This window comes from Clarias gariepinus, chromosome 1 (genome assembly GCF_024256425.1).
Source record: "Clarias gariepinus isolate MV-2021 ecotype Netherlands chromosome 1, CGAR_prim_01v2, whole genome shotgun sequence".
NCBI lineage: Eukaryota > Metazoa > Chordata > Actinopteri > Siluriformes > Clariidae > Clarias > Clarias gariepinus.
The window spans coordinates 22405209-22423038 of record NC_071100.1 but is presented as its reverse complement, the minus strand read 5'-3'; the positions used below and the strand labels follow the sequence as shown (position 1 = coordinate 22423038).

The 17830-nt window shown below is 40.9% G+C and overlaps 1 long non-coding RNA gene across 1 annotated transcript; it reads right to left on the bottom strand.

Annotated features, from left to right (window-relative positions):
- Positions 1-15299: 15299 nt before the first annotated feature.
- LOC128527524 (uncharacterized) lies at positions 15300-17234 on the bottom strand. Its single transcript, XR_008360885.1, has 3 exons — positions 16881-17234; positions 15917-15989; positions 15300-15517 (listed from the first exon to the last, which is right to left on the bottom strand). It is a non-coding gene; the product is annotated as an uncharacterized LOC128527524 (long non-coding RNA).
- Between the last annotated feature and the right edge of the window lie 596 nt (positions 17235-17830).

Genomic DNA, 17830 nt, shown 5'->3' with positions numbered 1-17830 from the left:
AAGCAGGCTTAGGCTTCAAAAAGATTTCCAAAGCCTGGAACATCCCACGGAGCACTGTTCAAGCGATCATTCAGAAATGGAAAAAGTATGGCACAACTGTAAACCTACCAAGACAAGAACGTCCACCTAAAGTCACAGGCCGAACAAGGAGAGCGCTGATCAGAAATGCAGCCAAGAGGCCCATGGTGACTCTGGAAGAGCTGCAAAGATCTACAGCTCAGGTGGGGGAATCTGTCCATAGGACAACTATTAGTCGTGCACCGCACAAAGTTGGCCTTTATGGAAGAGTGGCAAGAAGAAACCCATTGTTAACAGGAAACCATAAGAAGTCCTGTTTGCAGTTTGCCACAAGCCGGACACAGCAAACATGTGGAAGAAGGTGCTCTGGTCAGATGAGACCAAAATGGAACTTTTGGGCCAAAATGCAAAACGCTACGTGTGGCGGAAAACTAACACTGCACATCACTTTGAACACACCATCCCCACTGTTAAATATGGTGGTGGCAGCATCATGCTCTGGGGGTGCTTTTTTTTAGCAGGGACAGAAAAGCTGGTCAGAGTTGATGGGAAGATAAATGGAGCCAAATACAGGGCAATCTTATAAGAAAACCTCTTGAAGTCTGCAGAAGACTTGAAACTGGGGCGGAGGTTCACCTTCCAGCAGGACAACGACCCTAAACATAAGGCCAGGGCAACAATGGAATGGTTTAAAACAAAACATATCCATGTGTTAGAATAGCCGAGTCCAGATCTAAATTCAATCAAGAATCTGTGGCAAGATCTAAATACTGCTGTTCACAAACGCTGTCTATCTAATCTGACTGAGCTGGAGCTGTTTTGCAAAGAAGAATGGGCAAAGACTTAAGTCTCTAGATGTGCAAAGCTGGTAGAGACAGACCCTAAAAGACTGGCAGCTGTAATTGCAGCAAAAGGTGGTAAGTATTGACTCAGGGGGCTGAATAATTACACACACCCCACTTTTCAGTTATTTATTTGTAAAAAAATGTTTGGAATCATGTATGATTTTCATTCCACTTCTCACGTGTACACCACTTTGTATTGGTCTTTCACGTGGAATTCCAATTAAATTGATTCATGTTTGTGGCGTAACGTGACAAAATGTGGAAAAGTTCAAGGGGGCAAGCCACTGTATATGCCAGAATTTGTCAAAGCTTTACACAAAATGGACTGGACAGAATTTAATAAAACTTTTGCAGTATTATATATGTTTAAAGTTTAACCTGAACCATACAGTACAGGGACAGATTATGGGTTGTGTGGGCCCCTGGGCAAAACGTTCGCGAGGGCCCCCCCCTCAAAAAAACTAAAACAAAAAACGCCAGCATTGTCTGGGATGGCTAGTTGCTACGTCATCATGCCACTTGTGGGTCCAAACTAGTGCGGCGTTCGCTTACTGTGTTGTAAAAGCAGAATGATGTTGACAAAAATATTTTTGCCGGTTTTTACCTCAGAAAAAGTAAAAAAAAAGGTGGCTTAAGTTGATACAGTAAGTTGGATCCCAAATTATAATCAGTACAGCCTAATGCCATGACCTCACGTTAATGTTAGCACCAGGTTATCCATCTCTGTTTATAGAGACAGGTAGCAACAACTACCCACCCGTGTCATATTTAATAAACCAATAACTAAGATAAACAGCAGGTTTACACGTGGGTTGTCAGAACGTTGTGGAGAAGTGCGCTCATGTAGTTGAGAGGTAATAAACTTAAAGACATAAACTTCCTAGACACCGGGACCCTGTGCTCATTGTGGCGGGGGACTTGTGCCAACCTCAAACGCGCAGCGCTGAACTTTTATCAGCACATCACCTGCCCCACCAGGGGCGAAAGAACACTGGATCATTGTTATACAATGGTCAAGGACGGCTACAAGGCACAATCTTGTCCACGATTGTTGGTAAATCCGACCACGCTGCCATCTTCCTCATGCTAAAATACAAACAAAGGCTGAAACAGGAAGTTCCGGTTCAGAGGGAGGTCGCGCGCTGGACGGACCAATCGGTGGCCGCGTTACAGGACGCACTCGATGACGCAGACTGGGACATGTTCCGAAACAGCTCTGATGATGACGTCAGTGTGTTTACGGAAGCCGTTGTGGGATTCATCGGGAAACTAGCGGATGATACCGTGGAGAAAAAGACTATTAGAACGTTTCCCAACCAGAAGCCGTGGGTGGATATAACCATCCGCAACGCTCTGAGATCTCACACCGCTGCCTACAACATGGGACTTGCGCCGGGGGACATGGAACCATACAAGGCTGCGTCATACAGCGTCCGGAAGGCGGTAAAAGAGGCGAAGCAGCGCTACGGGAGGGAACTAGAGTCACAGCTCCAACAGAGTGACTCTAGGAGCCTGTGGCAGGGACTGAGAACAATAACGGACTATAAAGCACCAACAACCGATATGACGAACGCGGACGTGACTCTGGCAAACGAGCTGAACACTTTCTTTGCTCGCTTCAAGGCGGCAGCTAAAGATGCTAGCGATGCTAATGCTAGCGGCGCTAATGGCTGCAGACAGGAAGACACTGTCAGCACAGGTAACACGTTCATCATCACCGAGCACGACGTGAGGAGAGCCTTCAAGAGAGTGAACACCGGGAAAGCAGCAGGACCAAACGGCATATCAGGTTGAGTCCTCAGAGCCTGCGTAGACCAGCTAGCACCTGTGTTCACTGAGATATTCAACCTCTCTTTATCTCAGTCGGTGATCCTCAAATGCTCCAAAGAGTCCATTATTGTTCCTGTCCCAAAGAAACCTCATCCTGCTTCCCTCAATGATTATCGCCCTGTAGCCCTCACCTCAGTAGTGATGAAGTGCTTTGAACGCCTGGTCAGAGACTTCATCATTTCTTCACTACCAGACACACTGGACCCACTACAGTTTGCATACCGTCCAAACCGTTCCACGGACGATGCAATCTCACATCTCCTCCACACATCTCTCACTCACCTGGACACTCGGAGGGGGAATTATGTGAAAATGCTTTTCATCGACTACAGCTCTGCATTTAATACCATAATTCCCTCCACACTTACTGTACCACCAAGCTGGAGCACCTGGGACTCAGCTCATCCATGTGTCAGTGAATCTCCAATTTTCTGACTGGCAGACCACAGGCAGTAAGGATGGGCGGACATGTCTCAGCCTCCATCACTCTCAGCACAGGAGCCCCCCAGGTGCTGTACTCTCTGTACACCTATGACTGCGTGGCCACTACCAACTCCACCACCGTCATCAAGTTTGCTGACGACACTGTCGTGGTGGGCCTGATCATGAACAACGATGAGACGGCCTACCTGGAGGAGGTTGGAAATCTGGAGAACTGGTGCCAGAGAAACAATCTCCTCCTGAACGTCAGCAAGACAAAGGAGCTGATAGTGGACTTCAGTACAAAGCAGGTGAGGAACTACCAGACCCCCATCATCAACAGGAGCCCAGTGGAGAGAGTGGACAGCTTCAGATACCTCGGTGTTCACATCACGCAGGACCTGGCATGGTCCTGTCACATCAACATCGTGGTAAAAAAGGCCCGGCAGCGTCTGTACCACCTCAGACGCTTGAGAGACTTTAGACTGCCCTCCAAGGTGCTCAGGAATTTCTACTCCTGCACCATAGAGAGCATCCTGACGGGAAACATCACGACCTGGTTCGGGAACAGCACCATGCAGGACAGACGAGCTCTACAGAGGGTGGTGTGATCAGCTGAGCGCATCATCCGCACCGAGCTCCCTGACCTGCACTCAATCTACACCAAGCGGTGCTGGACCAAGGCCAGGAAGATCATGAAGGACCTCAGCCACCCCAACAATGGACTGTTCACTCTGTTGCGGTCTGGGAAGCGATTCCGCTCCCTGAGGGCCAACACAGAGAGACTGAGAAGGAGCTCATTTTGTCACAAATCACTTTTAATAATGCACAAATAACTTTAAATAAGACACTTTACAAAGTCACTTTTTATGCATACTTGCACACCACAGCCATTTAAATATTCTAAATCTGACAAATTTCTATTTTCTTTTCTATACTGTAGCATTTTTACGCCAGGAAGAAAGCTGGAGAGACGAGTGAGCTTATTTGCTGCCCAATGCAATGGCTGGGAGTACTTTATTAAGCACACAGCATGTAAGGCATGAGCAGCACCTTTACTCAGGAGCCTACATCCAATTCAGCACAAGCTTGAACTGGAGCACATTTCACACGTCACACACCCCTCACACAAACAGGGCCGAAGCCACCAAACCAAACACCTTTCCCCAACATGGTGAACACACACCGACATCCCCGCAAGGCATGCTGGTCGTCAGCCGCGGCCCGCCCACGCCTCCGAAACGGAGTTCGTCATGGTGACCAGGGACGGTCACAGCTCGGGTGGGGGCAGTGTGGCGTGGGTGGGGTTTGAGTAATAACCATCATGCTTTGCGGGAGGGACTGTTATGTGTTCACCGTGTTGGGGAAATGTGTCTGGGGTAGTGGCTTCGGCCAGGGTGTGTGTGTGTGAACCAGAAGTGTGTCTTGTTGATTGTTGTGTGACTATTGCTATGTTAAATAAAGTACTCCCAGCCATTTGCATTGGACAGCAAGGAAGCTCACTCGTCTCTCCACGCTCATTGGTAGCTGTGAAAAACGCTACAATACTTTTATACTTGATATATTGATATTTTGCTTTTTTATAGATATCTTGTTCTTATTTGTAAAGTTTATTTTACTATTACTTTGTACAGTACATTTGCACTAGTTAATCTTATTTTCTAACGTATTTCTCTTATTACAGTATATTTTACTTTGTACAGCATATTTTACTAGTTAATTTTATTTTTAAAGTATTTCTTTCATTCCTTATTTTACTTTGTTCAGCATATTTTACTAGTTAATTTTATTTTTTAAAGTATTTCTTTCAGTCCTATTATTTCTTATGTATAAGCTTTTACTATTCTTTTCCTTTAAGGTCACTAGCAGTCGTATAAAGCATTTCACTGCATATCGTACTGTGTATGTGACAAATAGAATTTGTATTTGATTTGAATTTGACATGATATAGGAATTAAAATAATTTAAACATTCATTTAGATTATTAGCATCACCTTACCAAACATAAAAAAAATTATCTCCAAATCATAACACCAATAATACTTAAAAGTATTTTTGAAAAAAATAAATCTTATTTTTGAGAAAAATAAAAAAGTAAGAATTTCATGTGTTAAATACAACAAGGAATCTGTGTGGGGATGTAATGTCTGTCTATGATTATATAAATATCTCAATACCTCTAACCCATTATCATTTAGTATACTAAGACATTGGCTAGTCACAATAATAGTACACAACAAATCATTAATATTAATATGACCATCTTTAAGACTGTTAAAAAAAACTTGTGGTATTACATACTTTACATAAGAATGTATACTAGATTGTTGATATGATGATCAATGTTTTGTGATATGGGTTCTCTGAGAGAGCACAAATGTTCAATTAAGAATTATCATGATAAGGCACCTGTTGGAAGACAATTTTAATGCTTTTAATCATACAGATCAGGTTTTACATTTCACAGGTATTCATGCTATACAAGTTCCACACCATGGGGTGCGATAGAGAAAATAATGTTACAATAGAAATGCAAAAAAAAAAAATTAACCACTCTAATGGCTTTTGGCTTAAATGAAGAGCTCATTTTGTCTTTTTTTATTAAATTATTAGTGTTTTATTATTATTATTTTATTTAATGTATTTGGTTTAATTTTGAGTATTGTGTAATAAACAGATAACATCATATTCCAGTGAAACATACCAAAAGCCTTAGAGACATCCCCAGGGCAGGTACATCCTCCATCCTAGTTGAGAAACAATGAACAAAAGTATTAAAATCTATCAAGAACATCTGCTTTCCTTTGCTTGCTAACAAAGCAGATAACTGCAGCTCACAGAGATGATGTGTCCACCCAGGCCATGTGCAGCATCAGCACACTCGATTACAGCACTCAGCTGAGGGTAGCCCACACCTGTCTTCTTACGGGTTGTACACACTGAGCCTACACAGAAATGCCAGTATACAAGATGTTATTAAGACAAATTTTCTAAATGATACATGTCAAATATGAGACACATGCATAATAAATGAACATTCAGGTACCAGTGGATAATGTTTATATGACATTATATGATGTTTTCCAGCCTTGAAAGAAGTTTAAAACTATATTTACAACAATCCCAGGTTCTTATCAATTATATTGTGGCGTGGGCAGGGCGGCGGCTGACGACCAGCATGCCTTGCGGGGATGTCGGTGTGTTCACCATGATGGGGAAGGGTGTTTGGGTCAGCTCAGTGGCGCTCGGTTCGTGAACCTAGCCGGGGACAGGGCTACCCGTCGCGGCTAGGCAACGAGCAACTTTCCGACGTTTCGCGGCGAGGCCGAGGCACGGGACAGCGTACACCAGCAGCCACTAAACTAGCGCCGGGAGGACGCTTGGGAAGCCGTGCTGGGCTTTGCGTCGACTGTGTGCTGGATGGCGTCTTACTGTGGGCGCTCGTAGAGCGCCGTCGCGACGTGGAACATTCTTCCTGTGCAGTTCTCCAGGCTCTCCGGCGGTGATCAGCCGTCTGAGCCAGCGTGCAGCCGAGTTACTGCGTCACCCGCAGTGGCTTCGCCGGTGTCACAGCTGAACCGTGATCCGCCCATCGCCAAGCAGACGGGCCCCACCCAGCGCTCGCGGGAGCGCTGCTGGAGAGCAGGTATGGGTGTGTTCCTCCGGAAGGAAGAGGGGGCTCGTGGCCAAGCTTATGTCCCACTGGGTGGGCCCCTGCACGGTAATTGCTCGGCTCTCCGATGTTTTCTACCGGGTGCGGTTGGCGGGGCGGGCACGAGTTGTGCTTCACCGGGACCGTCTTGCGCCTTACCAGCCGCACGCCGAGGAAACATCGAACTCTGTGGAGGCCGGACCGCCTCAGGACAATATTCGCGTTCATCCCTCACCTGCCAAAGGACGCCGGCATTACCACCGCCAGCGCCGACCGCCTTCACGCCTCCAAAACAAAGTTCGTCATGGTGACCAGGGACGGTCACAGCTCGGGTGGGGGCAGTGTGGCGTAGGCGGGGCGGCGGCTGACGACCAGCATGCCTTGCGGGGATGTCGGTGTGTTCACCATGTTGAGGAAAGGTGTTTGGGTTAGTGGCTTCGGCCCTGTTTGTGTGTGTGGGGGTGTGACGTGTGAAATGTGCTCCGGTTTGGGCTGGGGCTGAATTGGATGTGGGTTCCTGAGTGAATGTGCTGCTCATGCCATACATGCTGTGTGCCTAATAAAGTACTCCCAGCCATTGCATTGGGCAGCAAATAAGCTCACTCGTCTCTCCACCATCCTTTCCGGCGATAAAAAGGCTACTATATAAATATAGGTTTCCATACCGTCTGTCTGTATAAACAGTGCTCTGTGTTTGCCATTGTGACAAAGCTGGCCTAGATGTCACCGCTGAACAACCCTGGCACACACATTCATATTCTCTTTCTCTCTCTCTCTCTCTGCTCGTGCACGCACACACACACGCACACTTATCTTCGGAAAAACATCGCGTTCACTTCCCTCCCGCTGCTTCTGCCTGCCGTCGGCAGCGCAGGTGCACACACGCTTTCGATGGCACACGCACATGATGTACATTACTCCCTCTGTTTACGCGTGTTCATAATCCCAGACCTTTAAATTTGTCGTGCTATTTTGGGCGTGCTGTTATGTTTTATTTTTAAGCAGGCGTGCGACGGCAGGTGTTCCGGGAAATTCAGTTTCCCTATGTTTCCCCAGCCGTGTTTTTACGAACTTTGTGAATTAAACAGATAACCTATGCATAATAATCGAGTGTCTTTTCGCTTTTTCGTATATTTGAAGAAAATTCAGACGTTTTAAGCCGCTGCAAAAGAACTGGTTTGCTGGACAAGTACTGACATCGCAACTACTTTTATTACACGTACATTAGCTGTGTGATGATAGATGTGATACTGATTGATTCTAAATATATTTAAGGTTATACTTTGTAATTTATTATATTATGTAACTCAAGGGTTGAGTGCATACTCGTGATAACCAGGATAATACCTATCTATCTATCTATCTATCTATTTATTGTAGCGTTTTTCACCGCTAAGAAGGCACTTGGAGAGACGAGTTAGCTTCTTTGCTGCCCAATGCAAATGGCTGGGAATAATTTATTTTTTACCAGCACGAAATAACAATAACAACACATCCAATCTCCATAAAACACACATACACAACCTGGCCGAAGCCACTAACCCAAACACCTTTTTCCAACAGAGTGAACACATAACAACCCCTCCTGCAAGGCATGATGGTTGCTAATCAAAACCCCGCCCACGCCACACTATCTTAGCACCGCATATAATGGGGAAACATGATATCCTGAAATCCATGATATACTGTATGGATATCCATGATAAAACAGACATACATAATTGGCACAGCACATATTATAATAGCATTTTTACATTAAATTATGTATCTGAATTGGTTCTTTTTCTTTAATTTCACAAAGTATGAAAACTTAGTTTATTCCAAATGCTAACTAGGTGAATTGATTTCCAGGAGTCTCTTGTTAAAAATACAGTGTTTTAAAACAGCATCATCTCACTGTATTACCTTTGCACACATGTCTCTGAGTCAGTTTCAGACATCGCTGATACTTCTACAGCCAGTAGGAAGGGGCAAACCTATTTTCCTGATCATCAGGAAAATGTTTTCCATAATTCAATTTAAAAGACAGTGCTTTTGAAGCATTATTTTATTGTGTAAACACTACAGTTGAAAAGTTTGGGGTCACTTGCAAATTTCTTTTTTTTTTGTTTTGTTTAGTAATTTATTTTCTACATTCTACAACAATACTGGGGATTTCAAAACTATAAAATAACACATATGGGATTAGGTAACAGTCAGTTGTTATTTTAAGACACAGAGGTCAGCCTTTCTGTAATAGTTCTTGCAAGAACAGTATTGTCAAGTGCATTTGCAAAATCCGTCAAGCACCATAATGAAACTGGCTCCCAGGAAGGCCATCCCAGGAGGGCGAGACCAAAACCTACCTCTGCCGCAGACGAGAAGTTCATTTAGAGTTATCAGCCTGAAAAATTACCAATTAACAGCACTTTGGATTAGAGGCGTTATGAAGTCTTTACAGAGCATAAGTAGCCAAAACATCTCACCATTAACTGTTCAAAGGAGATTAATGCATTTTTTGAACGCCTTCAGCATTTCTTTACAATGTAGAAAGAAATAAAAATCAGGAACGATTATGGAGTTAGAACAGTAGTATATATACACACACACGTATTTATTGTATGGTTGTGTGTTGGGGGTGTCTGTTCAAAAGGCTTAGGTACAATGTTATCTGTAGTACAAATTCTATACAGTAGAGCAAAAAAGTATTTAGTCAGACACCAATTGTGCAAATTCTCCCACTTAAAAAGATCAAAGAGACGTGTAATTTTTTATCATACAGATGTCGCCATTAAGACTGCGCGTGTTTTTCCTCTGATGCTCTTTCATTAAAGTCGTGATTGTACTGACAGTCATTGGAGGCAGTAGACTTTCCACTTCTTAAGGGCCCATTGACTACCCATCCCACTATAGTCTTTACTGCATATGGTCCCTCGTCTTGACTGTTTATGATCTCCCAGGGTTCTATGATCTTTGATGCATTGGTTCCTACCAGCAGTTCGATGTTGCTGTCTATTTCTGGAATATTGATTTTGTGCAGGTAGGGCCATTTAGCAAGATCCTGCTTTGTAGGGATATTGTCTGCAGTAATTGGCACCTCCTTCTGTGTAAACACATCTGGTAGCTGTATGAAATTGTTTCCATCAAGGCCAGCAATTTCTATGCCACTTCTCATGGCTCATTGTTTGCAACAAGATGTTCGTTCTTCTATCTTTCATATTCAGCTGAGACATGAGGCGTTCTGTACAAAAGATAGCTGAGCTACCTGGGTCTATGAAAGCATATACTGTGATAATCTTTTCACCTTTACTAGCTTTGACCTTCACAGGAAGTACAGAAAGCACGTTACCAGCCCCAGTACCGGCCCCAATGTGCCCACATGCTTTGGGAAGCCTATCTACAGTGTTTACTGCTTCTACTGATTCTGGTAATATCTTTTTGTTGTTGCACTGATTTTTGTTCTATCTTCTCAATATGGAGGACACTGGGGTGCTGTTTGGAACACACTGTGCAGGTAAGCCTTTGTCTACAGTGTTTGCTGATATGGCCTTGATGTAGACAGCCAAAGCAGATTCCCTTTTTTTTTTAAAAAGTCAATTTTGTCTCGGCGTTTCTTTCTCCTAAATGCACTACAGCACTCTAATGTGTGATTGCTGTTGCATAGGGAGCAATATGTGCATAAATCCTTGTCATTTGATTGTTGAGTGGGAGGAGAGGCAAAAGTGAAAACACTGGTTGCAAAGTTGCTTCCACTGGGCTTGGACTTAGCTTTTGGTTAGCTTTTCTGTAGCTCTGGTAGGCCGCCTATCCTGAATGTCCCCATATACTGGGTCAGAAGCTACCCTCACTTGCCTTTCAAGGAATGCAACAAGATTAGAGAATTGGGGTCTTCTATTCTGTCTCTTCTGAAATTCACAAACAAAAGATCATCATTTTTTCTCTGAGTTTGTAGGGGAGTTTTATAATCAAGATTTTCATGTTTGAGGACAAGTTGATTTTATGTGAGTAACTCATTTCTTTCACTGCATTATAGCAACTCCTCAAGAATATTGCGAAGACCTGTAATGCCTTTAAATCTTCAGCTTTAATGACAGGCCATTCTACTGCCTTTTTTATATAAGCAGAACTGATTTTTAAATTAATCTCCAAAATATTCCTGCAGCAAAGTTTTTGCCCTTTCATAACCTCTATCTGGACTTATGTGGAGACAACTCCTCACAAGGTCTCTGGGGAGGCCAGTGGTGTACTGATCCAGGAAGTACAGCCTATCTGCACTACTATCAGTCTTAAGCTCAATTGAGTATTCGAAAGCTCTGATGAAAAGTCTGTATGACAAAACATCTCCACTGAAGACTGGAATTTCTCTAGGTGGAAGATAAGAAAGTTGTTGCTGCCTTGCAAGAATGGATGCTATATCATTTTGACGCTGTAGGATGTTTGTTAGTCCATCATGACTTAAACTGTCCTTGGGAGTCTTTTCTGGTACGCTTGTTTTAGATGGACCATCCTTACTACAAGAATCAAGAGGACAATGTCTGCACTGAGCTGGTTTTCTTAATGCCTACGTCTTCTCTCTCTAAGATGGACTCAAAGTGGACTCCATCCTTGGGGCGAACACTAGGCGTTTGCATCATTGAAAAGGCTTTAGCGACCGTTTCTAAAGAAAGAAACTCACTCTCTGTAGCATCACTTTTCATGGACATCTCAGCCAAGTAAGCATTCATTGCATCTTTACCTTCACTTGGTAGGTTCTCATCAAACTGCGTGACTTGTGTGTCTGCTGCTGGCTCTGGCTGATGCAGAGATAGTTGCTTAGCTGTTGTTTTGGATACCATAGATCCTTCTTCAGATGACATGAGGACTGCGATTTTTGTTGATGAGACTGCCAATTGTGTTCTCAACTCCAAGGCTTCCCTTTTTTGCTTTAATACTTGTATCTCCTTTTGCAGCGCATTCTCTTGCTCTTCTAAGTCATGCTTTTCTTTTAGCGCAGCAACCTTGGTCATGATGGCGGCTCTCTCCGCTTCAGCACATATCCTTGCAGAAGCAACAGAAGATGTTCTCGATTTAGACCCGTGACTGGAGACTTGTGACACACTGTCTTTTGGGCCAACTTCCACTACTTGGGGTATAGCAGCCTTCGTTGCTCCAGATAGCCACTCAGAGACAGCAAAATTAAAAGCATTAATTTCTATGATCTTAGGTTCAAACCATTCACATTCATCCTTTTTCACTCTATCCTGTGTAAACAGCTCTTGATAAGCTCTGTGTATGGATTTAAACTCTTTCAACAATGGTGTATACTTATGAAGATTTTCTTTAACTTCCTGCGCACTTGACACATCTTCCATAAGATGAATCATTACATTCTTCCTTTTAGTTAATTGTGCAAGTTTTCCTTTTCTGGCCTTTTTTAATTTGGATGCATGTTCACTATCTTCCATCCCTGTATCTGTGTTTGAGGCACTAAACTTGATTCCCATATCTTCAATTACATCAGCCATGCTTGTTTATAAACTAATGATCAAGTTTTCCAAACAATGCAATAATCCACTCCTATAGCAGACTTCTTCACTGACTCCTTTAACTTTAGTCTTCAGCTATAAATATCAAGCACAACTTTTAAAATGCATTGAGGTGACATACCGTGCTCTCAAACAATCAGACCATGTGTCCTTAATCAGCATCCATCCAGCTTTCCATTTCCAGTTCTTTTCTTGTTTGTTGGAAGAAGTCTTCGACTTTGTAGTGGTTTTCTTTCTTTATCCTATTGACCACTATGGTGGCTGAGCTAGAGTGTCTGACCCACTTGTCCAAGGAGAATAATTCACATTCACAAGTGTTTTGATGTCCAGAAATAAGAAAAGGTTTATTACAAACAAATAAAATATAAAGCTCATTGGTTCTTAAAGTTAATCAAAATAAGGATTGCAAAGATGAACGAAGGATTCAACAGAGCAGCCTCTCCTTGGGCCTTTGCGGTCGAAGACTGTAGCTTTCTGCTCCAGCCACGCCCCCCAGGTAGTATTACCTGCCATTAAAGATTGATGGCCCAGCCACTAGAGAAAGGTGACTCAGAAAGACACAGAAAGTGACATACACAAGTTTGCCTCCTACATAAAGTAAGACTTAACACACTATAACTGGAATATTTACAAAACTGAAAGGTTGTCTTATGAATAATAAAAAAAAACTAGGTTAAAGCAGATGGGCTCTAAAACAGATCATATTATGTTTTTATATATATTTTAGATTTGTTAGTTATATTTTTATAGTAAATAAACAGCTCTCTTCTCTCCAATCCACTCCTAAACAACAGTCTCCTATATCCCTGTGCGTGCACTGCAGCCTGTGAAAGAATACACGCAGCGGAGACATGAGGAAAATTTTATATTGGTTTAAATGGTCTTAAATTAATTTAATTACCTGATAGTAGGCTACCTTATAATATGATAGTGTTAACTATGCGAATGTCCTGATGCATGAATATGCCAACATATTTTATTTAAAACGTAAAAATGTGTCACCATCATAAATAGACATGAATGAACTATATACAAAGGCTGCTAATCGCACGCGATTTATCGATAAAAATCCAATATTCTCGGCCAGAAATGCACCAATACGGTGGCCCAGAAGGGCAAATCATCTTTCCCGTATATGTGTGTGTTTTTTCCCTTGTAAGTGTGTTTTTTTTTCCCTTGAAAATGTCCGCTTTTTCCCTTATAAATGTCGTTTTTTTCCCTTGAAAATGTCTGCTTTTTCCCTTATAAATGTGTTTTTTTTCCATTGAAAATGTGCTCTTTTTCCCTTATAAATGACGTTTTTTTTCCTTATAAATGTGTTTTTTTCCTTGAAAATGTGCGCTTTTTCCCTTATAAATGTCGTTTTTTACCTTATAAATGTGTTTTTTTTTCTTGAAAATGTCCGCTTTTTCCCTTATAAATGTGTTTTTTTCCATTGAAAATGTGCGCTTTTTCCCGTGTAACTGTGCGCTTTTTCCCGTGTAAATGTCTGCTCTTTACCGTTTGTGCGCAACTACTTCTTTCCCGTGTGAGAACTCTTTCTCCAGTATTTTGCAAGCTAAAAGCTAAAGCTAATGCGCAAAGGACTATGGGAGTGGGGTCAAAACGCAACTGAACACGGAACCTTTCCGGATATCAGCTCCAGCACTCAACATCATGGAGTATACAGTGAATTATAGCGTGATAAAGTTATAATTTTCACTAAATTTTCAACTGCACACACTTACCAGGTAATGTTTAATATATAAAATTAATCAGATTTTACTGTTTTAGGCACTAATGATAACTTTGTAGCAGTGTTAATACTATTGGAGTGTTTGGGGGAAATGCCGAGCCGAGTGTAAATGGCAGTGATTAAAAGGAATATTATCTCATTTAGACCATTAAACACTGATGTAAACCATCAGCTCCATGGCATCTCTGTAATATACATCCACATATGGATTTATAAGCAAGCTAATATCACTATGCTAACCGCTAGCGCTTAGCATGGGGAAACTAGCTTGTTTATTAATATATATTAGGTTAATAGTGTATTTGGACACCTATACGTGATGTAAACATATCCATACGTTGGTATGTATAATTTTTTTCCTTGTGAATATATAATTTTTTTATTGTGCTCTATGATTTTTTTTCTATGTGTATGACGTTTCCCTTGTGAATGTGTTTCCCCCCCAATAATTTTAAAACTTAAACACTTTTGCACAATATTCTAATTTTTTTAGATAAACGGCATTTCAAATGACAGACTCATTGTTTACATGTGTATTTTAATTATTGGTCAATTTATGATACTCTTATTCTTGAACATACATTTACTGTACATACAGTAGATATACGTTGCCACTATTCATAAGCCTACATATTTTCAAATAGTTGGTGTTTTTATGTAACCCATTGCATTAAGCTGTTAAACATGACACCCTGGTTATGTTTGCAGATCACACTTGAAGCATTCAGCTTGAAATTTATCTCAGATTTCAGCTCATCTTTCCCATGAGACCTAAGGTCAGGTGAGATGGCTGGCAAATCAAGCAACAACATGGTCAGGGAAATAGTTGGTGGTAAAGTTTGACCTTGAGGGCTTACACTCCTTCTGGAAGGTGTAGATGATCATCTTCTGGACAACTTGCTAGGTCAGCAGTCTTCCCCATGATCGAAGTGAAATATTCTAATATTTTGACATACTAGATTTTTGATTTTCTTGGATCATTTAATCATTAATCATTTAAATGAAAACAAAAGGTTTTACTTTTTGAATAACATAAAAATGTAATTTTGGAAATGCACTATAAGTAAATGTATGCAGAGGTGTTTGTTTTACAGTTGAAGGAGTCCTTCGCTGTAAAATGTTTAAGAACCTCTGTTTTAACTGCTGAACATATGGGATTAATGTATTCATAAATATTATGGAATATGTTGTTTGAACTGAAACAGAGATGTCACTAATATCTCCAAGGCAGCATGCTTTAGTTAGTAGAAAAACATTATTGATGCTAAAATCACATACTGTATATAAGCCTGTACCCTCACACAGAGTGGAGTAACATCTGATTCTATTCAGTGTCATTTGCAGCAATGCTTTACATGCACTTTAACTGTTTTGCTAAATAATAAGCAAACTAGAAATAAATACTCAACTATAAAATTATATTAAAGACTTTATTTACAAATTAATAAAATACATGTATGTATTGTTGGTGCAAAAAGGCAGAGCATCAAGGGTCCATCCTCTCCACGACAATCTACAACAGGGGAGAAATAAAGACATGTTATTATAAGTGTCTAGTAAAAAGACTTCATGGTGTTACTATGCAGCTCCATGGCATCTCTGTAATATACATCCACATATGGGTTTATAAGCAAGTTAATATCACTTCATGATGTTTGACATCATATGACATCAGTTTGACACACGCAGGCAGGCACGCACACAAAATTTCATAGAATGCAAGCTTTTAGTAATGCTGTGTATTAAAACCAATTATTTGGTTTTGCTATTAAGGATTGCTGCAAAATTTGGCCCCATCTCCACCATTCATTAACACACACATGTTCATGAAGAGAAATGTGTCCCTGTCCCCTGATTAAGATGTGCTCAGTGGTGTTCTTGAAAAGAGAGGTAAATACTTCAGAGCACTCACCTTCTGCTCAGGATGTAAAGCTGGTGTAGAAATCAGCTGATACACAGGCAGTTGATGATTTACACACAGTTCACTGTGAGAAGAAAAACACACAATCATACATATTATAAGGAGTATAAACATATATTTAATGACTTTAATGACTAGAATAGATAGAACCTGAACAAAAGCCCCTTTTCTTGACTGTTACATACATTGTGTAAGCACATAACTAACTATTCAGAAGATCTCTAGCTATGATAAAACCACTACATTACACAGCAGTATACATTATATGGCACTCAGGAGCTCCAATAAACTACATACAACAATTCGTTAACATTTAGCACATAACAGGAGCAGCTCAGGGATAATTAGCAATAGTTGCTGCTATCTTAGCTCTTTTAGTAAGCTAGCGCTTAGCATAAATATATTAACTTGCTTATAGATTCATATTTGGACAGGCATTTTACAAAAACAATAGAGCTAACTGTTTACATCACGTATATGTGTCGAAATACACGATTAAACTAATATATATTAATAAACAAGCTAGTTTCCCCATGCTAAGCGTTAGCGGTTAGCATAGTGATATTAGCTTGCTTATAGATCCATATTTGGACAGGCATTTTACAAAAACAATAGAGCTAACTGTTTACATCACGTATAGGTGTCCAAATACACTATTAACCTAATATATATTAATAAACAAGCTAGTTTCCCCATGCTAAGCGCTAGCGGTTAGCATAGTGATATTAGCTTGCTTATAAATCCATATGTGGATGTATATTACAGAGATGCCATGGAGCTGATGGTTTACATCAGTGTTTAATGGTCTAAATGAGATAATATTCCTTTTAATCACTGCCATTTACACTCGGCTCGGCATTTCCCCCAAACACTCCAATAGTATTAACACTGCTACAAAGTTATCATTAGTGCCTAAAACAGTAAAATCTGATTAATTTTATATATTAAACATTACCTGGTAAGTGTGTGCAGTTGAAAATTTAGTGAAAATTATAACTTTATCACGCTATAATTCACTGTATACTCCATGATGTTGAGTGCTGGAGCTGATATCCGGAAAGGTTCCGTGTTCAGTTGCGTTTTGACCCCACTCCCATAGTCCTTTGCGCATTAGCTTTAGCTTTTAGCTTGCAAAATACTGGAGAAAGAGTTCTCACACGGGAAAGAAGTAGTTGCGCACAAACGGAAAAGAGCAGACATTTACACGGGAAAAAGCGCACAGTTACACGGGAAAAAGCGCACATTTTCAATGGAAAAAAAACACATTTATAAGGGAAAAAACGACATTTATAAGGGAAAAAGCGGACATTTTCAATGGAAAAAAAACACATTTATAAGGGAAAAAGCGGACATTTTCAAGGAAAAAAAACACATTTATAAGGTAAAAAACGACATTTATAAGGGAAAAAGCGCACATTTTCAATGGAAAAAAAAAACATTTATAAGGGAAAAAAACGACATTTATAAGGGAAAAAGCAGACATTTTCAAGGGAAAAAAACGACATTTATAAGGGAAAAAGCGGACATTTTCAAGGGAAAAAAAAACACACTTACAAGGGAAAAAACACACACATATACGGGAAAGATGATTTGCCCTTCTGGGCCACCGTACACCAAAGATAAATACATGTACTGTATATAGGCTACTCGCATTGTTTTCGCGCAGAGAGATTGTGTGCGCGTGAGAATGAGAAATTTGGTCGGTCTGGCTTTTAGATAAAGTTCCTATTTGATATAATTTTATTATTTAATTAATTATCTTATTTTATATAATGATTCTTATTCTCTATATTCTTGTCGCGTAGTCCTTCATGTCTGCATTTTTCTGCGCGCGTTTATCATCCCTTTGATCAAAACGCTGCCTTTTGTTAAGGCTGAGGGTTTATATACGCCGATGAATGAATT